The following is a 23,666-nucleotide window of genomic DNA, read 5'->3' as shown; positions in this document are numbered from 1 at the left end:
GAAATATCTGTCATGCTGAGCGAGAAATAAATGCGGTCAACTAACTCCAATTTTTCTATTTCAGCATTGAAGAGATCTTTAAACAGTGACGCTGCGAGCAGAATTCAAATCGAGGGAGAAAAACACCATTGGAATTTTGAGACCAACGCTTCAATCACTCGGCCATCCCAACAGCAAACGGCATGTTCGTTCAGAGATCATTTCAAATGGAAACAAGCAAGGTACCCCTTATGAGCATTGGTGGTTCAGGGGTAGAATTCTTGCCTGCTACGCTGGAGACCCGGGTTCGATTCCCGGCCAATGCAGCAAGTTTTTGCATTCTGGACCATGCGGAACTCAGGAACAGGAGTGGGCCATTTGGGCACATCGAGCCTGTTCCACAATTCAATGAGATCATGGCAGATCTGTGACGTAACTCCATATATGGGCCTTAGCCACATATCTCTTAACACCTTTGGTGAACAAAATAATTTCAATCTCAGCTTTAAAATCAACAATTGAGCTCGCATCAACTGCCGTTTGCGAAAAAGATTTTCAAACTTCCACCTCCTTTTGCTGATGGAAGTATTTCCTAACTTCAATCCTGAAAGTCCTGACTCCAATGTTTCGGCCGTGTCCCCCCATCCTGGACTCCCCAACCAGCGGAAATGGTTTCTCACCATCAACCCCATCAGTTCTCATTAATATCTTGAAAACTTCGATCAAATCAGCCCTTAATCTACTAAATTTCGGGGAATATAGCCCCAGTTTGTGTAATCTCTCCTCGTAATTTAACCCTTGGAGTCCAGGTATCATTCTAGTAAATCTACGCTGCACTCCATTCACGGCCAATGTATCCTTCCTAAGATGCGGTGCTAGAACTGAACACAGTACTCCAGGTGTGGTCGAACAAGAGGTTTGTATAGCTGTAGCATAATGTATATCCCCTTGTCGTCTAGTCCTCTAGATATAAAGGCCAGCATTCCATTAGCCTTTTCGATTATTTTCTGTACCTGTCCATGATATTTAATGATCGATGGACATGGACCCTATGTCCTTTTGGAACTCCACAGTTTCGAGTTTTTCTCTATTTAGATCGTATTCTGATCTATCCTTTTTAGGTCCAAAGTGGATGACCTCACACTTGCGTCAATTCAAATCCATTTGCCACAGTTTTGCCCATTCATTTATTATATTACTGTCCCTCTGCAATTTTATGCCTCTATCTACTCTGCTTACAATGCTGCCCATCTTGGTGTCATCAGCAAACTTGTATATGTGGCTCTCTATCCCATCATCCAATATCAATGAGACCGTCTGAATTGAGATAAATTCACAATCAGCTTCAATCTCCTCATCATCTTGAGACATTTTATTTACTTCACTTGTGTTGTGACATGGAAACTTCCGAACTCTGTCCTCTGGAGCTCAAACATGCTCTGGATGTAATTCAATTCTACCAACAGCAACACTGGAAAGATGTCAGAATCCAATTGGAGACTTTTCACTAAAAGCAGCGAGACAGCAGGGCTCGTCCGCGATTTGAACCCAGGATCTCTCGCATATCAATCAATAAAACCCCCGAAGCGAGAATCATATCCCGAGACCAACGAGCCGCTCTCACTGTGCAGCCAGTGTAAACGTTCACTGCCTCCGACAACCGCTTGGCCATCCTGTCAGACTTCTTCTGTCCATCCAATCTCGTTTTCTATTCCGGTGTGCAGCAATATCAAGTTGTACACTAACTATTTCCAGTCACCAATATTAGTCTCCCTTCACCAAATTGGTTTCGATTTATGACTTGTATTATCAAGTGAGACGTTCCAGAATTAGTTGCTCTGAAACCACATTGCTTGGGAGGATACTGAGAGGTGGAGACAAACAGCGGGAACTTGGAGTGCATGTCCACAGATCACTGAAGGTAGCAGGACAGGTAGATAAGGTGGTTAAGAAGACATTCGGAATACTTTCCTTTATTAGCCTAGGCGTAGGATATAATAGCAGGGAGGTTATCTGACAACTACATAAAACACTAGTAAGGCCACAGCTCGAGTACTGCGTACAGTTCTGGTCACCACATTAGGGGAAAGATGTGATTGCTCTAGAGAGGGCCATGATGTGGAGATGCCGGTGATGGACTGGGGTGGACAAATGTAAGAAATCTTACAACACCAGGTTATAGTCCAACAATTTTATTTTAAAATCACAAGCTTTCGGAGATTATCCCCTTCGTCAGGTGAATGAGTGAAAGGTTCTCAAATTGCATATCTTATATTAGGCTGGGACAGCATCACACCAATCAAAAGGTGTCGTTGTTGTTCAAACAGGCCAGTCACGGAGAACAGTACGTCCCAGTACACTGAATAAACATTGTGTCAATTACACAGACAGAGAGAAAGAGACCCAAATGGCAGAGAGAGAGAGAGAGAGAGAGAATATTAAAGGGTACAGAGGAGATTTACGACGACGTTGCCAGGAGTTGAGAATTTTAGCTATGATGAAAGATTGGATAGGCTGGGATTGTTTTCTTTGGAACCAAGGACATTTAGACTCTTATTGTCCAAGTAGCATGCGGCCTCCTTGTTCTTTCTACCAAAATGCTCCACTTCACCCGCATCTGCATTTAGATTCATTTGCTAATTATACACCCATTTTGCCAGTTTATTAATGTTTTCTTGTATTTGGTCGCAATCTTCATCAATATTATCTATACCCCACCCCACCCACCCACAGCCCCCCGCCCCGCTAATCTGGTGTCATCCGTAAATTTTGAAATTGTACTTCCGATTCCCGAGTCCAAATCGTTTATGTAAATTGTGAACAGTGTCCCAGAACCGATCCTTGTGGAACACCTCATTCCACCTTATACAGTCTGAGTAGCGACCCTTAACCCCTGCTATCTGTTATAGAGCAGTGATCAAGAGCAACTTCTTTACGTAGGGAGTTGTGAGACTGTGAAATTCACTTCCACGGTTAGTGTTTGGGGCACAACCTACTGTAATGACAAGTGGTCCTCATGTTTTTATCCAAGACAGGCCTCAGCCCAGTCATTTACTCCAAATGTTGATGCAATGGTTAAAGCTAAGAGGTGCCAGGTATCGGGAGCCGCAGTAGCAGTAAATGAAACCCAAATGCAAGTAAGCACCAATATAGTCCATCTTCATCTATTTCTAGTTTACAACTTTTGTTGAATGTGGCCCAGGCCAAGTGCCAGGATATCGGATCAGGCCCACCATAGAAAATGAGTTTCGCACCCCTGAGATAGACAATGTGAACCGGATTACCCTCATCCACTAATCCGGTAACTTCTTCAAAAAACTCAAGCAAGTTTGTGAGACACGACCTTCTTTCCCGGAAGCCGTGTTGAGTATCTCTAATGGCTCCTTCTTTTTCCCCGTGATAATAAACAGCATCTCTAAGGATCCCTTCAAGCATCTTCCCTCTGATCGAGGTCACACTGATGGGCCTGTCATTCCCCGGCTCTGATTTGTCCCCGTTAATGAAAATGGGAACTACGTGAGCTACCTTCCAATCTTAGGGAACAATCCCTGACTCTATTGAGCAGTTGAAGATACAGGCAAGGGGCTCACAGAGCACCCGTTCCATCTCTTTAAACACCCGGGGGTGGATATCATCTGGACCTGGAGCACAAAGTATTTTGAGATTTCATACATTATCCAAGATCACATCCCTTTCTATTTTAATATTTATGATGCTATTGTCGACAGCACATCCCACAGCTGGAATCTGAGCATCATCCACAGGAGTGTAGACTGATGAGAAATAGTCATTTAACAGCTCTGCCATAGCCCGGGAATCTGTCCTGAACTTTCTTTCAGTGGCCCTTATCCATCTTTCATGGTCTTCTGACTCCTGACGCAGCTGGAAAAGCTTTGACTATTATTAAAATTGTGCACCATCTTCTTTTCCAAAGATCTCTGAGCTTCTCTAATGGCTGCTTTTGTCTCCCTTGATTGTGGGTGATATTTGTCCCAATTCTCCTGTGAACTGAATTCATCCTGGCCTGACCTGAGTTAAATGTAAGACAGTTCGGGGACTCAGGAATCATTCACCCAGAGACCCACACTGACAGGTAAAACCCCAGACGGTTCCTTAGTGAGGATTCCTCTGGTTCCTCGGCATATATTTGTCAGGATACTGAAACCCAGCTTTCTTACAGTCCACTCCTGGAGGCCCGACTCCCTGAGCCTGCAACCTTCAGCAGGGTCAGTGGTGGAGTCCCGCAGCGGGGGTGATCCCAGAGTAACTGTCGGGATCGCCCCCACACCGTGAATGGTCAGGGTCGTGTATCTTTCATTATCCTGGTGTCTAACACAAAGACATCAATAAAACAGGGAATTCTGGAAACACACCGCAGATCCTTCTTTACCTACAGATCAAATGCCTGTTGTATAATTGTACCAGCAGTTAACAGGCTCATGTGAATGACCTCTTCTGCTATTTTATTGCACGCTTTAACCCACTGATTTTAAATGGGTTTATTTTCGCCTTCCTTAATTGGTGGACTCAGGACTGTCACACAAACAATTTAAATCTTCATAGAATAATTACCAGTTATTTTTAGACTGGAGACTTAAACCTGCCGTTTCACTTCCAGTCAGGAATCGATCACAGTTTTACACCAATCTCTGATTTGACAGCACTTTTCCAGCATTCACCATTGTCCTTCTTGACTCCATTGGAAAGGACCCTTCTGTTCCGTGCCTAGGAGATCTGAACCATGAAAGAGAGCAGCTGGGACACATTTCTTACACACAAGATAAACCCGCACGGCGACTTTACTGTCAGTGAAGAGAGACGAGAAAGACCAAAGTGCCGTTTGCCCCTCTCAGTGTGGCCCTGAAGGACTGTGTCCAGGTTGAAGTTCTGTTCCCACCGGACGATCCTCCCCCCAGATTGTCCTTTCTGGGATCCAGCCAGGTGATGCTAAACACTCAGGTGGGAAAGACCAAAATCAACAATAAAGAGTTTAAAACAAAGCTAATTGATTTAACAGATATCCAGAATATTAAACTCCAGCCCAGTTATAGGGGTTATTAACATCAGCAGAAACAAACCCCAACTGTCAGAATGAACATGGTTCAGTCCAGGATGGGATTAACAGCAGAATCCAACCCCTGCAGTCATATGTGAACTCGCTGGTGTCTCATCACGTGTGATGACTGAGTGAATCCCTTCCCACACACGGAGCAGGTGAACGGTCTCTCCCCAATAGGTGTGAGTTGATGTGTCAGCAGTTCATTTCTGCTTTTGAAGCTCTTCTCACAGTCACTGAGTTTAAAGGTCACTCAATAGTGTGAACAAGTTGATGTCTCAGAAGGTGTGATGACTGAGTGAATCTCTTCCCACTCACAGAGCAGGTGAACAGTCTCTCCCCAGTGTGAGTGTGTTGGTGTTTCAGGAGATCATTTGTGCTTTTAAAGCCCTTCTCAGTCAGAACATTTAAAAAGTCTCTCCCCAGTGTGAGTACGTTGGTGTGTCAGCAGATTCCTTTTGATTTTTTATCTCTTCCCACAGTCAGAGCATTTAAAAGGTTTCTCATCAGTGTGAACTCGCTGGTGTCTCAGCAGGGTGGATGACTGAGTGAATCTCTTCTTACACACGGAACAGGAGAATGGCCTCTCCCCAGTGTGAATTCGCTGGTGTCTCAGCAGGGTGGATGACTGAGTGAATCTCTTCTTACACACTGAGCAGGAGAATGGCCTCTCCCCAGTGTGAATTCGCTGGTGTTTCAGCAGGGTGGACGAACGAGTAAATCTCTTCTTACACACAGAGCAGATGAACGGCCTCTCCCCAGTGTCACTGTGCTGATGTCTCAGAAGTTTGTTTCTGCTTTTAAAGCTCTTCCCACAGTCAGAGCATGTAAAAGGTATCTCATCAGAGTGAACTCGTTGGTGTGTCAGCAGGTGGGATGACTCAGTGAATCCCTTCTTACACACGGAGCAGGTGAACGGCCTCTCCCCGGTGTGAATGCGTCGATGAATTTCCAGCTGTGACGGGTAATTGAATCCATTCCCACAGTCCCCACATTTCCACGGTTTCTCCATGGTCCGGGTGTCCTTGTGTCTCTCCAGGTTGGACGATCAGTTGAAGCCTCCTGTACGGTGTCTCCCTGCTTTGAATGGTGCAATGTTTTTTCAGGCTGTGTAACTGGTTAAAGCTCTTTCCACAGTCAGTGCACTGGAACACTCTCACTCGGGTGTGTGTGTCTCGGTGCTTTTCCACTCACACTGATGTTTGAAATCTTTTCCCAAAGACAGAACAGACAAACATTTCTCCTTCCACATTCAAAGGCCGATGATATTCAGGTCCTGATGAATCGAGTGACTCTGTCAGATCTTGACATGGTCTTTGGTTTGAGTTTCCTGTCTGCAAATCCACCCCTTCAAATACCCTGTAAAAGGAGTTTATAAAAGTTATCACTGTAAGTACAGGAAACAAATTTAGAACAGACAATTCTAGTTTCTATGGAACATTCTTTCCTCTCTTGTTCCTCAAAGCTATAAATCCCCATCCCACACACTCTCCCTCCTCCTTGAGCTGAAATCCAAACCCATCGCATCATCTTTCAGTGGTGCTAAACCATGAGTGAAAGGGTGAGAGAGGAATGTGAGAGTGAGCGTGAGAGAGTGTGAGATAGTGAATGTGAGAGAGTGAATGTGAGAGAGTGAATGTGAGAGAGTGAATGTGAGAGAGTGAATGTGAGAACAGCAGTGCGCTCGGTGTGGAGAATGAAGTGGGGCATGTGGATCATGTTTCAGTGGGGCAGCAGTGATCATAATCTCATTGAGTTTAGAACAGTTATGCAAAAGGACAAGGGACAGTCAAATGTGAAAGTTCCTAACTGGAGGAGGGCTAATTTCAGTGAGTTAAAAAGGGATCTTGTCCAGGTGGATTGGAATCAAAAATTGGCAACAAAACAGTAATTGAACAATGGGAGGACTTCAAGGAGGAGTTGGTTTGAGTACAGAGTGGACAGATTCCCACGAGGAGGAAAGGAACGGCCTCCAAAGCTAGAGATCCCTGGATGACTCAAGGTGCAGAGATCGTTATTTCTCCTTCATTTACAGACACTCCCTGACCGATCACTATTTCTCCTTCATTTACAGACGCTCCTTGACCGATCACCATTTCTCCTTCATTTACAGACGCTCCCTGACCCACCATCACTTCTCCTTCATTTATAGACATTCCCTGACGTGTCAGCATTTTTAACTTCATTTACAGACTCTCCCTGACCGATCACCATTCCACCGTCATTTCCAGACGCTCCCTGACCGATCACCATTTCTCCTTTGTTTACAGACGCTCCCTGACCGATCACCATTTCTCCTTCATTGACAGACGATCCCTGACCGATAACCATTTCTCCTTCATTTACAGACACTCCCTGACCGATCACGATTTCTCCTTCATTTACAGACGCTCCCTGACCGATCACCATTTCTCCTTCATTCACAGATACTCCCTGACCGATCACCATTTCTCCTTCATTTACAGACGCTCCCTGACCGATCACCATTTCTCCTTCATTTACAGACGCTCCTTGACCGATCACCATTTCTCCTTCATTTATAGACACTCCCTGACCGATCACCATTTCTCCTTCATTTACAGACGCTCCCTGACCGATCACCATTTCTCCTCTATTTACAGACGCTCCCTGAGAAGTCCCAGATTACACCGCGCATGCGCGGGGCCGCGGCCTTTTGTTGAGAGTTGGTCCGGAGCGAAACGGGAGAAACCGGAAACCGGCGGGTAGTGAGGGGGGATAATGTTCACTGTTTTATATTCGGGTCTGGGGCCGCACTCGGGGTTTGTGAAGCCTGAGCCTGGGCCTGAGCCCGGACCCGGGCCCCGGGGTTTATTGATCCTCTTGCTCCGATCCTCTCACCTGCACCGAACGCGCTCCTCCCGCAGCCTCGACTGACCGCGCATGCTCAGGACTCACTGCCTTATCATGAGTCACTAATGCGCCTGCGCACTGTGCTCCACTGATTCAGATAGGGCACAATCTGTACTGCGCTGCATGCTGGGTGGTACTGCCGCCATTGCTTATCTTAATCTCTGGTCGAAAAGCGAAAATATTTGAAGCAGGGAGAGCCCGTTTGGATCAAGGATAATGAAATAAACTGAAAGCCCAGCCCTTCGTGCCATTTAAACCGGCACAAACACACGGCATAGAAGCCCCCCCCCCCCCCCCCCACACACACTTTGGTGAACTCCAGAAAATATTTTATTCGGTAACTTGTATTAATTTCGTTTCATTAATTGTTGCAACTGACGGGTTCAATTAATGTTTATTTTCCAACTGCACCTCAGAACCGTCAGTTTCTCCATTAATCCCGCCATGGTGATTAACGAGATATCCGGACCAAAAGGAGCAGCAGGAATTTATCGGAATTTCCTGTAACGAGTGGGGTGCCACAGCGATCAGTGCTGGGGCCTCAACTTTTTACAGTATATAATAATGGCTTGGATGAAGGAACAGAGTGTCTTGTGGGCAAATTTGTTGATGATACAAAGATAGGTGGAAAAGCAAGTTGCGATAAGGACACAAAGTGACTGTAAAGAGATATTGACAGGTTAAGCGGATGGGCAAAAATTTGGTAGATGGAATATAACGTGGGAAAATATGAAGTGATGCACATTGGGAGGAAAAATAAAAAAGCAAAATATTATTTGAATGGAGAAATATTACAAAATGCTGCGGTACAGAAGGATCTGGGTGTCCTCGTACATGAAACATAAAAAGTCAACATACAAGTGCAGCAGGTAATCCGGAAGGCAAACGGAACATTGGCCTTTATTTTGAGGAGGATGGAGTATAAAAGCAGGGAAGTCATGCTACAACTGTACAGGGTGCTGGTGAGACCACATCTGGTGTACTGCGTACAGTTCTGGTGACCTTTTTTAAGGAAGGGCAGACGTGCATTGGAGGCAGTTCAGAGAAGGTTCACTCGGTTGATTCTGGGTATGGAAGGGCTGTCTTATGAGGAAAGATTGAAGAGGTTGAGTCTATAATCATTGGAGTTGAGAAGAATGAGAGGAGATCTTATTGAAACATACAAGATTCTGAGGGGACTCGACAGGGTAGATACTGAGAGGTTGTTACCCCTCATGGGGGAATCTAAAACTAGGAGGCATAGTCTCAGAATAAGTGGTCGCCCGTTTAAGACGGAAATAAGGAGGAATTTCTTCTCCCAGAGGGTTGTGAATCTTTGGAATTCTATACCCCAAAAAGCTGTGGAGGCTGAGTCATTGAATACATTCAAGGCTGAGTTCGACAAATTTTTGATTCGCAAGGGAGTCAAAGGATATGGGGAAAGGGCGGGAAAGTGGAGTTGAGGTAAACATCAGATCAGCCATGATCTCATTAAATGGCGGAGCAGGCTCGAGGGGCCGAATGGCCTACTCCTGTTACTCTCTCTTATGATCTTATGGTCTTATGGTAAATTGACTGGAGGGATGAGAGAACAGTTGGTCCTCCAACCAATCGGAGTGTGTGAGGGGCGTGAGTTGCGGCACCGAATGGGCGGGTCTCAGCCCAGATGTCCTCATTGGCTGAAGCATCATTTAAAAAAAATAATTTATCTTAAGCTCCAGGAGCAAACTCGACCTGTCTGTTGTGGCTTGAAACAGATGAAACCAGATGAGGTGGAGCAAACATTTCAACATTTGTCAGATAAACACATTAATTAAGAATAGCCAACATGGTTTATTTGAGATAACTCGAGTCTACCGTTAAAGGGAATGTAGCGGAGGTTGTGTGGATGGATTGTGAAGAGGCATTTGATAAGATGCCGGACAGGAGGCTTGTTGATAAAATTAACACTCACGGTATTAAAATGAATGGGGCAGTGTGGATAGGAAGTTGTGTAAAGGGCAGAAAACAGATAGTAGTGTTTAATGGATGTTCTTCAGACAGGACAGAGGTAAACAGTGGTGTCCCCCAGGGTCAGTGTTGGGACCATTGCTCTTCTCAATACAGAGAATGATCTGAGCTTGGGTATGTGGGACACAAGGTGAAAATCTCGAGATGACGCCAAAATTTGCAGCGTGGCGAACTGTGAAGAGGAGTCAGTGACGTCATTGTGACGTCCACAGGTTCGGAAACAGGCAGGTGAAGTTTAATGGAGAGAAATGTGACGTCATACATTTTGAGAGGAAGAAAAATGAGATGAAATGTACACTAAATGGTCACAGTTTAAAGTAGAGGAGCAGAGAGACTTCGGGGTGAAAGATTCTAACTGATGCATTGTCTTATTAATTGACAATTCTGAGAGTCAGCAACTTTAATTCCTTATTAAGAAATATATGAGCAAATTCTCTTTCCTCTACCGCACCAGAGTAAAGATGCAAGTCCCCCGTGTACACGAGATGATCCCGCTGGATAGAACCTCAGGCATCCTGAGCTTGATCTCCGGTGTCTCCACTCCCGACTGCCCCTTACATCAGTATCCTTTCACTGTTATACCCTGTAGTGATCCATCTCTGGCACTGGAGCTGGAACTTCCCTAATCTGTGGTTTACAAGGACACATTGCTTGGTTCCCAGCAGTTACTTTTCTTAGTAACGTTCTCATGACCCCTAAACTACCATGTTTACTGTTAATTAGAATCAGCGACGCCCACATCCCGTGAACGAATAAAAAAAAATTACGGCACAGAAAGAGGCCATTCGGCCCGTCGTGTCTGTTCCTGCCGAAAAAGAGCTATCCAGCTTAATCCCACTTTCCAGCTCTTGGTCTGTAACCTTGTATGTTATGGCAATTTGAATATATACCCACGTACTCTTTAAATGCGATGAAGGTGTCCGCCTCCACCACCCTTTCAGGCAGTGTGTTCCAGACACCACAACCCTTGGGTGAAAGAATTTCTCCTCAGCTCCCCACTAATCCTTCTACCAATCACTTTAAATCTATACCACTGTTTATTAACCTCTCTGATCAGGCCCCTCATAATTTTGTACACGTTAATTAAATCTGCCTTTCGCCTCCTCAGTTCCAAAGAAAACAATTCCAGCCTATTCAATCTTTCCTCTTAGCTAAAATTCGACAGTCCAGGCAACATCCTTGTAAATATTTCTTGCTTCGTATAAAATGTCTGCTATTTGAAAGTTGTGACATTGATCAAAGTCTGCGTTAAGTTTTCTTGCCATTTGTGTCAAGATTTGGAAAAGTTCTGCTTCCTAACACTTTAAATGTTGCTGACCTTTAACTGAAGCTCACAGTGTCCGAACAGTCACTGTAATCATTGGCCTCCATCTCCTTAACAACACTTGCTGATCACAGCATAGTTTCCTTCAAATTGAATCCCAGTGTGAAAAAATGCACAATTTCAAACACGTGCAAGATTGGAAGGAGAGTGCGACTGGGGATAATTGGCTTGGATCAGTGATCTCTTCAGCATTAAGACATTCATTATCTGAAAAAAGCACGGAGATGAGATTTTTGTCCATATTTATCAGTACAGAAAAGAAGCAGGGAGTTGAGATCCTTTTCACCTATACGTCACATTCTGTTGGGGGTTCAGACTGTTTTATCTTTGTCTATTTCGCTTGCCCGTTTACTTGTGAATCCAGATACTGACTGCGTTTCAGGCTGTGTTTATCTTTGTGTATCCATCAGTGCGTTGATGCACGGATGAATATTTGTGCTTGTGTTTATTTGTTACATTAAATAAACTAAAGGATCAGACAATTCTCGCTCTGACACTGAAGAACTAATTAAGCAAATTTCACAGCGAAGTGTTGTTTATTGTGATGCTGAAACTAAAAAAATCATAAGAGGTGAAAAAAGGGAAAACGAGAAAAACTTGTGAGGGAAATTAAGGACAAGTCTCAAGGTTTTTACACGTGTATTAAGAGAAAGAAGGGTGACTAAGAGTAATGTGGGACCCTTAAAGACAAATGGCGATGATATTGTAATTGAAAATCAGGAAATGGCAGACCAGCTAAATACTCGAAAAGGATGAGGATAATATACCAGAGACACGAGGAAAACTGGAAATAAATCAAAGCGATTCAGTGTAAGTAAAATAATGGTAATGAAGAAACTAATGAGACTGATGATAGACAAATCTCCAGGATCTGATGGTTACCACCACAGGGGATTAAAAGGAGTAAGTGAGGAAATTTTACAAGCTTTGGTCATGATCTTTCATAGTGTCATGATTCAGGATTTGTTCCATGGATTGAAAAAATGCCAATGTCATTCCATTATTTAGGAAGGGGAGGAGAGATAAAGTAGGAAATTATAAACCTATTAGTCTGATGCCTGTTGTGGGGAAGTTACCCGTATCTGTTATTAGGGAAAGAATGACTGAGCACTTGGATAAATATGAATTGATCAGAGTGAGCCAGCATGGATTTGTAAAGGGTAAGTCAAGTGTAACAAAACTAGCTGAACATTTTGAAGATGTAAATAACGTGGTAGATAATGCAGTGTCTATGGGTGTTATATGTACATTGACTTCAAGAGGCATTCGATAAGGTACCACATAAGAGAGTGTTAACAACAATGAGAGCGCATGGAAATTAAAGTAACCTATTGACATGGGTAGGGAGTTGGTTAGGAGGTAGGAGACAGAGAGTAGGGATAATGGATCTGCGCTCAAATTGACAGGATGTGATTTGTGGTGTTCCCCAGGGATTGGTACCGGGGCATCAGCTTTTTACCATATGTATAAATGAGGCAAATGAAGAAATAGAGAGACATATATCCAAGTTTGTCGACGACACCAAGTTAGGTGGCACAGTGAGTAATGTCGATGGCAGCATGAAGTTACAAAGCGAAATTGATAGATTGAGTGAGTTGGTAAAACTGTGGCAGATGGAGATTACATAGAATTACATAAAATGTACATCACAGAAACAGACAATTCGGCCCAACTAGACTATGCCGGTGTTTATGCTGCAGACGAGCCTCCTCCAACTCCTCTTCATCTAACCCTATGAGCAAACCCGAATAGTTCTTTCTCCTCCATGTGTTTACTTAGCTTCCCCGTAAATGCATCCATGCTTTTTGCCTTAGCTACAACTTGTGGTAGCGAGTTGCACATTCTAACGACTCTCTGCGTAAATATGGCTCTCTTCAATGTTATATTGCATTTATTAAACACTATCTTATATTATTAGCCCCAGGTTTTGGAGTCCCTACCCCCAAAGTACATACACCTTATCTACATCTGACCTATCAAAATCTTGCATAATCTTAAAGTACTATATCAGGTCACCCTCAACCTTCTCGTTTCTATAGATAAGACCCCCAGCGTGTTCAAACTTTCAATATGGGAAAGTGTGAGGTCATTCACTTTGGACCTAAGCAAGATCATTAAGAGCATTTTCTAAATGGAGAGAAGCAAGCAACTGTGGGGAAGCAGAGATATTTCGGGGTCCAAGTACAGCAATCACTAAAAATCAGTGGACAGGTACAAAAGTAATTAAAAAGGCTAATGGAATGTGGGTCTTTATCTCAAGGGAGCTGGAATACAAAGGGTGGAAGTTATATGCATGCTGAACAGCAGAAGCAACATGATATAGACAGAGTTAAACGATTCCACAAACAATGGAACAGATCCAAGTTGTGCAGTCCTGCCACATCCAGTCGTGAATGGTGGTGGACAATTAAACAACTAACGGGAGGAGGAGGCTCTGTAAACAATCCCATCCTCAATGATGGTGGAGTTCAGCACGGGAGTGCAAAAGACAAGGCTGAAGCGTTTGCAACCATCTTCAGCCAGAAGTGCCGAGTGGATGATCCATCTCCGCCTCCTCCGGATATCCCCACCATCACAGAAGCCAGTTTTCAGCCAATTCGATTCACTCCACGTGATATCAAGAAACGGCTGAGTGCACTGGATACAGCAAAGGCTGTGAGCCCCGACAACATCCCGGCTGTAGTGCTGAAGACTTGTGCTCCAGAACTAGCCGCGCCTCTAGCCCAACTGTTCCAGTACAGCTACAACACTGGCATCTACCCGACAAATTGGAAAATTGCCCAGGTATGTCCTGTCCACAAAAAGCAGGACAAATCCAATCCGGCCAATTACCGCCCCATCAGTCTACTCTCAATCATCAGCAAAGTGATGGAAGATGTCATCGACAGCGCTATCAAGTGGCACTTACTCACCAATAACCTGATCACTGATGCTCAGTTTGGGTTCCACCAGGACCACTCGGCTCCAGAGCACATTACAGCCTTGGTCCAAACATGGACAAAAGAGCTGAATTCCAGAGGTGAGGTGAGAGTGACTGTCTTTGACATCAAGCTAGCATTTGACCGAGTGTGGCATCAAGGAGCCCAAGTAAAATTGAAATAAATGGGAATTAGGGGGAAAGCTCTCCAGTGGCTGGAGTCATACTTCGCACAAAGGAAGATGGTGGCGGTTGTTGGAGGCCAATAATCTCAGCCCAAGGACATTGCTGCAGGAGTTCCTCAGGGCAGTGTCCTGGGCTCAACCATCTTCAGCTGCTTCATCAATGACCTTCCCTCAATCATAAGGTCAGAAATGGGGATGTTCGCTGATGTTTGCACAGTGTTCAGTTCCATTCGCAACCCCTCAGATAATGAAGCAGTCCGTGCCTGCATGCAGCAAGACTTGAACAATATGCAGGCTTGGGCTGATAATGGCAAGTAACATTCGCGCCAGACAAGTGCCAGGCAATGACCATATCCAACAAGAGAGAGTCTAACGACCTCCCCTTGACATTCAACGGCATTACCATCGCCGAATCCAACACAATCAACATTCTGGGGATCACCATTGACCAGAAACTTAACTGGACCATCCACATAAATACTGTGGCTACAAGAGCAGGTCAGAGGCTGGGTATTCTGCGGCGAGTGAATCACCTCCTCACTCACCAAAACCATCTACAAGGCACAAGTCAGGAGTGTGATGGAATACTCTCCACTTGCCTGGATGAGTGCAGCTCCAACAACACTCAAGAAGCTCGACACCATCCAGGACAAAGCAGGCCGCTTGAGTGGCACCCCATCCACCACCCTAAACATTCACTCCCTTCACCACCGACGCACTGTGGCTGCAGTGTGTACCATCCACAGGATGCACTGCAGCAACTCGCCAAGGCTTCTTCGACAGCACCTCCCAAACCCGCGACCTCTACAACCTAAAAGGACAAGGGCAGCAGGTACATGGGAACAAAACCACCTGCACGTCCCCCTCCAAGTCACACATCATCGCGACTTGGAAATATATCGCCGTTCCTTCATCGTCTCCGGGTCAAAAGCCTGGAACTCCCTTCCTAACAGCACTGTGGGAGAACCTTCACCACACGGACTGCAGCGATTCAAGAAGGCGGCTCACCACCACCTTCTCAAGGGCAATTAGGGATGGGCAATAAATGCCGGCCGCGCCAGCGACGCCCACATCCCTTGAACGAATAAAAAAAATGTTACAGTTGCATAAACTCTGCTGAGACCACATTTAGAGTACTGCATTCAGTTCTGGACACCACGCCTGAGGGAGGATATATTGGCTTTGGCGGGGGTGCAGTGCAGATTCACCAGAATTGACCAGAATGATACCTGGGCTAAAATATTTAAATTATGCGAACAGGTTGCGTGGACAAAGTTTGTATTTCCTTGTGTATAGAAGATTAAGTGTTGATGTAATCGAGTTGTTGAAGGTGATTAAATGAGCCAATGGTGTGTGTGTGAGCTGTGAGACAGCTTGAAATACCAATCCTCTCCACCACTGGGGACTGAGTCTTCCAACAGACAGGGATTTTCACTCGTGCAAGTTTCATCCACATTTTCTGCTCTTCATTTCTCCGACCTGCTTGTTGCGTCTTTCCCTTCAATTCAGGACTGACAGGAAAAACTTGATTCTGCGGTCAATCTTCGGGTCACATGGTGAGATTTCAAATAATTGAAATCGACCCTTATCAACCCCAATATCGGCACCTACACGTTTGACGAATGCAAAGCGGCTTCTCTCGCGGTTTGGCTGCACAACTCGTTCAAAGATACTGTCGGTAATTGGAGGGTCTTTCAAGTCATGACACGAACATAACGGTTCGCACTGCCGTTTTCCGTAAGACGCTTCAGATTCATGGGGAATAATTTCAGTCTGGCGGTTAAATCCGTTCCCTCTTCACAAATCCGCCTTTGACCCCGTGTCTTTTAGTATTTTTGATAACCGACACTAAATCGGTTTGCCCTGTACTGTACATAACTTTTTAAATATTACAGATAAGCAGAGCACTTGAGCTGTCACAGCTGTGACTTTGACTTTTCTCCCTCTCCTCTAGATCTCCCCGGCAACTGCCACTAACCACAATCTTCTGTCTCACTTCTCCATCAGAAAGTTCCGAGCCTCGGTTTTCAAATGAAATAACGCCCATCTCTTCAATCAACGACATCCCAGAGAGAGTTTCTCAGTTTCAGCTCCAAATTTCCCCAAATGTTCTAAGTAGCATGAAAATAATTGTCCTTAAGTTAATAATAATAATATAATTAAAAGTTCTTATCGTCTGGGGTTTTGTTTCAGATTCCACGGCTTTTAAATGTCGCTGCGGATGTTTAACGAATCGCCTCTTGGTTGGAGGCTTCTGTGTGGGAAAGATCACGAAGCGATAATTGAGAGACCGAGGATGAAGCTGTTTGATGGGAGCACTGGTGACACAGACCGTGCGCGGCTCCAGTGGCTCAATTTTGTCAGTGCGCGTTATTTCTACAATAATTATACGCTCGAGAAATGCCGAGGTTGTGAGTTCCAGCGCCATCTAAAGTAGTTGAACCTTCTCAACATTTTGACTGGAGTTCAAGGTAAAACCGGTTCCATAACGCATCGACTTCTTCATGTCCCCATGTGGGCACTGAGGCTCCTCTGGCCTCCCGTCTTGCAACAGCAGGTGAGAGTTTATTTGTTTATGGGAGGGAGAGAGGGCGATTGGTGATAGATGAAATGGTAAAGCGGCTGGCACAACATCTTTAAATCCAAAGAACCAAAAACACAATTCTTCTTTCCGTGAAGCAGGTATTCATCGGTTTGAAGTGTCGTGTAGGGAATATTCGGGAGGCAAACCTGCTGCCTGGTGTCACGGTGTATCGGGTGAAATTATTCAGCTTTCAATTGTTGATCGGCTGAAAGGTCGAGAGGCCTTTTCCAGCTCCCGTGTGGAACAAGTTTAGCTTTTGAGCCATTTTGTGAAGTGTTTTTTTTAATTGGTGCTAACGAATGACAAGACATTTTATACAAACAAGAAGAATTGCAAAATCACGAGTTCACTGTCCATGTTTCTCACATCATGTTCAACAGAAACAAGGATTCTCCTCAACACGTTGCTGAAAATTCTATCGAAGGGATATTCCCCCGAATTCGGCTTCGCCAGGGATAATTCAGAGTCCCACCATGAATCTCTATGATGGAAACTAGTGTAGCGGGGCGCCTGGATAGCTCAGTCGGTAGAACATCACACTTTTAAAACAGGTAGTGATCTGAGAGTCCAGGGTTCAAATCCCTGTTCAGGCAAAAAATTTTAAAACAGCTGGCAAGTTCTGCTTTTCCAGCGGACCAACATCAGCGAAAGGAGCAAGAGTTGGCCATCCAGTCCCTCGAGCCTGCTCCGCCATTTGATAACGTCATCGCTGATCTTCGACCTCAACTCTCCTTCCCCGGCCTATCCCCATATCCCTTGAGTTCCTTCGTGTCCAAAAATCTATCTGTCACTGTTTTGAATCTATCCAATGGCTCAGCATCCACAGCCCTCTGGGGTAGAGAGTTCCAATGGTTCACAACCCTCTCAGTGAAGAAATTGTTCCTCATCTCTGTCCGAAATGGCCGGCCCCTTATCTTGAGATTATAACCATTAGTTCTGGACTCTCCAGCGAGGGGAAACAGCTTCCAAGGATTTAACCTGTCAAGCCCTCTAAGAATTTAACATGTTTCAATTGGATCATCTCATTATTGCAAACTGCAGAGAATATCGGCCCATTCTACTCAATCTCTCCTCACAGGACGGTCTTGTCATCCCAGGAATCAATCTAGTGAACCTTTGTTACACCCACGCTCAGGCAAGTGTATCGTTCCGCAGGTAAGGAGATCAAAACTGTACACAGTACTCCAGATGCGGTCCGACCAAAGCCCTATATAATTACAGCAAGGCTTCCTTATCTTTGTACTCCAACCACCTCACAATAAAAGCCAACATACCATTTGCTTTCCGAATTGCTTGCTGCATCTGCATGTTAACTTTCTGTGATCCGTGTCCAAGCACACACAAATCCCTCTGAATACAAACATTTCTTAATCTCTCACCTTTTAAAATGTATTCTGCTTTTCTATTCTTCCTACCAAAGTCAATAACCTCACATTTCCCCACTTTATACTTCATTTGCCAACTTCTAGCCCACTCGCTTAACCTGTCTGTATCACTTTGCATCCTCTTTGCGTCCTCCTCACAGCTTACTTTCCCACCTAGTTTGGTATCGTCAGCAAACTTGGATACATTACACTCGGTCCCCTCATCTAAGTCATTCATATAGATTGTAAATAGCTGAGGCCCAAGCATTGATATTCACGGCACCCCACTAGTTACAACCTGCCAACCCGAAAATGACCTATTTATTCCGACTTTCTGTTTTCTGTACGTCAACAAATCCCCAAACCCTTTCATAAACCCATGCTGACTCTGTCCAATCCCGTTAATGCCTTCCAAGTGTTCTGTTATCACATCCTTTATAATGGACTCCAGCATTTTCCCCACTACTGATGTTAGGCTAACTGGTCGGTAGTTCCCTGTTTTTTTCTCTCCCTCCTTTTTTAAATAGTGGGGTTACATTTACCACCCTCCAATCTGGAGGAACTGTTCCAGAGTCTATCGAATTTTGGAAGATGACCACCAAAGCATCCATTATTTCCAAGGCCACTTCCTTTAGTACTCTGGGATGTAGATTATCAGGCCCTGGGGATTTGTCAGCTTTCAGCCCCATTAATTTCCCAAGCACTATTTTTTTTTACTAATACTGATTTCCTTCATTTTCTCCCTCTCACTAGACCTTTGGTACCCTAACATTTCCGGGAGGTTATTTGTGTCCTCCTCTGTGAAGACAGAACTAAAGTACCTGCTATCTACACCCTCAAAACCTCTAATAGAGTTGTCATACACAATTTCCCTTTCATAAAACCGTGTTGCATGTGCCTAACCATATTATGATTTTCTAAGTGCCCTCTTACCAAGTCCCTAGTAATAAATTCTCGCAATTTCCCGACTATTATTTTCAGGCTAAATGACCTGTAGTTCCCTGTTTTCTCTCTCCCTCCTTTCTTGACTAGCGGGGTTACATTTGGTACCTTCCAATCCATGGGGACCTTTCTAGAATCATGGGAACTCTGGAAGATAAAACCAACTTTCTCTGCAGCCAACTCTTTTAAAACCCTAGGATGTCGGCCATCAGGGCCAATGAATTTGTCAGCTTTTAGTCCCATTAATTTGTACTTTTTCATTACTAATATTAATTGCTTTAGGTTCCGCACTCTCATGAGAACCTTGGTTCCCCAATAGTTCCGGTATGATTTTTGTGTCATCGACTGTGACGACAGATACCAAATACTTGTTTACATCTCTGCCATTCCTTATTCTCCATTATAAATTCTCCAGTCTCTGCCTCCAAGGGACTCATGTTTACTTTCGCTAATCACTTCCTTTATACATACTTGTAGAAGCTCTAACAATCCATTTTTATATTTCTTGCTGGTTTACCCTCATTCTATTTTCTCCCATTTTAGCAATTTCTTGGTCATCCTTTGCTGATTTCCAAAACCCTCCTAATCCTCAGGCTTACTACTCATTTTGGCAACATTGTAAGCCTCTTTTAACCGAATTCTATCATTAATTTCTCCAGTTAACCAAGGTTGGGCCACTTTTCCGGTGGAGTTTTTAATCCTCAAACGAATGTAATTTTGTTGAGGAATAATGAATTATTTCTTTAAATGTTCGCCATTGCTTAACTACCATCATATTTTTAATCTAATGTCCCAAACTCCTAAGCCAACTCACCTCTCATAACAACGTTATTGGTTTTGTTTAAATTTTAAGACCCTAGTATCGGACTTAACGACATCACTCTCAAACTCAATATTAAATTCTATCATATTATGATCATTCTTCGCCAGAGGATCATTTACTATAAGATTACTAATTAATCCTGTCTCATTACACAATACTAGTTCTAAAATAGCCTGTTCCCTTGTTGGTTCCTCGACATATTGATCCAGAAAACTGGCTCGAATTCATTCCATCAACATAAAACAGCTCATCTTGAGTTGCTAACATGATGTCAGCACGATGGGACGTATTATGACTCGAAGACACGGCCTGATCTGCCAGGTGAATTAGATGTTTGCTGCAAACACGGAGAATTAATGAAACCAAGACTTCCCTGCAGAGCAAGGAGTTGGAAAGAAAGATGCTGGGTATTGAGAGGCGAAGGATTTTGTCTGTTGCAGGATGAATGGACAAAAGGATCTCAACTCCCTGCTTCTTTTCTACACTGATAAATCTCGACAAAAATATCATCTCCTTGCTTCTTACAGATAATGAATGTCTGAATGCTCAAGAGATCGCTGATCCAAGCCAATTATCTCCACTCGCACTCTCCTTCCAATCTTGCACACGTTGCTGAGCTTTGAAATTGTTCATTTTTTCACACTGGGATTCAACTTGAAGAAAACGATGCTGTGATCAGCTGGTGTTGTTCAGGAAATGGAGTGCAAGAAGATACATAAAAGGCTAATGATAACAGTGACTGTTCGAACACTGTGAGCTACAGTTAAAGGTTCTTCAACATTTAAAGTGTCAGGCAGCAGATCTTTTCCAAATCATGACAGAAATGGCAAGAAAACTTCATGCACACTTTGATGAGCGGCACGACTTTCGAACAGGAGGCATTTTACAGAAGGCAAGAAAGTGCATTGTATATCGCTCTTATGGGTTGTAAAATTGAAGAATGATGGGCTGCTGGCTGTTCAGGCAGGAGCGGTGAAATTGCTCATGTTGATCAGGAGCGAGCTTTGTGCTCAGTCGGGGGAATTTGGTTGGTGCTATTTTGAACAACACCAGGAAATTCAAGTTCCCTGATCGGGAATCAAACATGGTGCCGCGGCGGCGAGAGCGCCGAATCCTCAGCACTAAACCACCAGCGAATCCGCTGCAATTTTCATTCAAGCAAGCAGACCAACGCTGCCTTTCCGACTTGTACCTTTGAAACTCACGTCACTTTCGTCCCAGACAAGTTGCTCGCACAAAATGGAATTTGCTGTTAGAACATGAAAGACTTGTTCAGACAACGACAGCGCCAAGTGCGGGTAGGCAGGTATATGAAATGGACAGTGAGGGGAAATATTACCACAAGCTGCTGGTGTAACTGTTTCCATTTCCAAAACGCATGCACCGAATCAGTGCAGCTCCTGGGAAAGGTGCAAGGCAACGCAGGGCTGTCATGTCTCACTTGTAGCAATTGACACACACAAGATTCTGCCATCACGAGCCATCTCCTGTTTCTGTCATTACTTTATCTCCAGCTTCCTCTGCACCTCCAGATGCCGGTGAATTAGATGTTCAAAGCAAATACTGCGACTTAACGAGAAAAAAAAACCTTAACTGGAAAGCAGGAAAGGGGGAGAATGATGCTGGGTGTTGAGAGACGATGGATTTTGCAGACACCAGGATAAATAGACACAACGGCCTCATCTTCCTGCTTCTTCGGATACTGAATATCTTAATGCAAAGAGATGTTCTCACTGCCCCAGGCCCATTATCTCCAGTCGCATCTCCCACCAATCTTGCCTATGTTGCTTCGCTGTGAAATTGTGCAATTTTTCACACTGGGATTCCATTTGATGAAAACATTGCTGTGATCAGCTAGTGTTGTTAAGGAGATGGAGCACAAGGAGATACATAAAAACCTAATGATATCACTGCCTCTTCGGACACTGTGAGCTACAGTTAAAGCTGGGCAATATATAAAGTGTCAGGCAGCAGGTCTTTTCCAAATCTTGACACAAATGGCAAGAAAACTTCACGCAGACTTTGATCAGCGTCATGACTTTAAAAAAGCCGGCATTTTATACAGGCATTCCACACTCTGGACCTTGACCCTTCCCCTGGGATTCTCACTATGAACCGGTGGGATTTGTTTAGAGAAAGGATGTCCCAGCTCTCCACCTTAAAAGGGACACGGACAGGACCACATGGGCTGAATGGCACTGGTTTAAGACATCACTGCAGTGCCGAATAATCCTGCTCAGTAAGGTCTGTGAGTGTTGGATGGGACAGTGTAGAGGGTGTGTTACTCTGGGCCCGATTTTACCAGGGGTGCGGGTACTCGGCGGGTAGGCCAGCGGGCGCGGTGAAATTAGTGGGTTGCCCGCGCGATCGGAGCAGGCAACACACGAATTGGATCCACTGACCTGCTCCTCCGGGTTCCCCGATGCTGATCTGCGCTTCGGGCGGCCTGCGCATGCGCAGTAAGATCTGTCAGCTGGAGGCGCTCTATTTAAAGGGGCAGTCCTCCACTGACAGATGCTGCCACAAACAGCAAAAATTACAGCATGGAGCAGCCCAGGTGGAAGGCTGCTCCCAGTTTAATGATGCCTCACCCCAGGTATCATTAGATGGGGTGAGGAGGAGTGGGAGGACAGAGATCTTCCCCCCGGCGGGCGGGAGGAAGCGGCCCACCTCTGCCACCAAGAAGGCCTGGCTCGAGGTGGCAGAGGGGGTCACCTGCGCCACCAACATATCGCCCACCTGCATACAGTGCAGGAGGCGCTCCAATGACCTCAGTAGGTCAGCAACAGTGAGAACACGTAGTCTTTCCCCTACACTCCGCCTGCCACAACACTGCCCCCAACCCACATCTCGTTCGCCACTGCCAACACTACTCTGTCACATGACCCCTCATACCCACTCAAACCTCATCCTCAACTTACCTGCACCTACTCACCTCGCGAGTACTCACCCCGCCACTACCACGCAACCCAATCCTCATACAATCAAATGGCTCTATCCCATACTCACCCTCTCGTGCATCTCTCTCACGGCCAGCCTCACTCAACCTGCCACCACCTGTGCTGCAGCCACAGGGCATGCATCACATATGTGCAGTAGGCAGCGTAAGGCAAACGTGTCGTGAGCATGAAGGGGATGCACAAGGGTGTTTGAGGGATTGTCATGGTTCTTACTTCTATTGAATAAAAGAACAACTCACATCACACATTATATTGGCACCACTACTGCCATGTCTTCGCGAATCCTGTCCGGTTTGTGCAATAATGCCCGCTCCTGGGTATCACTATGAGGACCCACCACTGATGCCACCCAGTGTGTCACTGCAGAGTGGGTGTAGGTGTATTTGCAGGGCTCTTCTGCGCAGACGACTGAGAGACATCGGGGATGTCCCCGGTTGCAGCCTGGAAGGCTGTGGAGCAGAAGTTCGGGAGGGCAGTGGTGACTTTGACAGCGACAGGTAGGAAGATGGTGCATGGGCCAGCCAGGAGCAGCTCGGCATGAAAGAGGCTGCAGATGTCCAAGGCTACATGTCGAGTGACTCTGAGCCTCCGTGTGCACTGCTGCTCAGAGAGGTCCAGGAGGCTGAGCCTCGGTCTGTGGAACGTGTGGCGAGGGTAGTGCCCTCTGCGACG

At 45.1% G+C, this 23,666-nt stretch overlaps 2 non-coding genes across 2 annotated transcripts; both read left to right on the top strand.

Moving 5' to 3' along the window:
* Positions 1–234: 234 nt before the first annotated feature.
* trnas-gcu (transfer RNA serine (anticodon GCU)) lies at positions 235–305 on the top strand. The gene has a single exon. It is a non-coding gene; the product is annotated as a tRNA-Ser (tRNA).
* Positions 306–17,413: 17,108 nt separating this feature from the next.
* trnak-uuu (transfer RNA lysine (anticodon UUU)) lies at positions 17,414–17,498 on the top strand. Its single transcript is given in 2 exon segments — positions 17,414–17,450; positions 17,463–17,498. It is a non-coding gene; the product is annotated as a tRNA-Lys (tRNA).
* Positions 17,499–23,666: the final 6,168 nt, after the last annotated feature.

Source organism: Heptranchias perlo, chromosome 20, assembly GCF_035084215.1.
Source record: "Heptranchias perlo isolate sHepPer1 chromosome 20, sHepPer1.hap1, whole genome shotgun sequence".
NCBI lineage: Eukaryota > Metazoa > Chordata > Chondrichthyes > Hexanchiformes > Hexanchidae > Heptranchias > Heptranchias perlo.
Note: the sequence above shows the minus strand (reverse complement) of the source record. Positions and strands in the feature narration are given on the sequence as shown.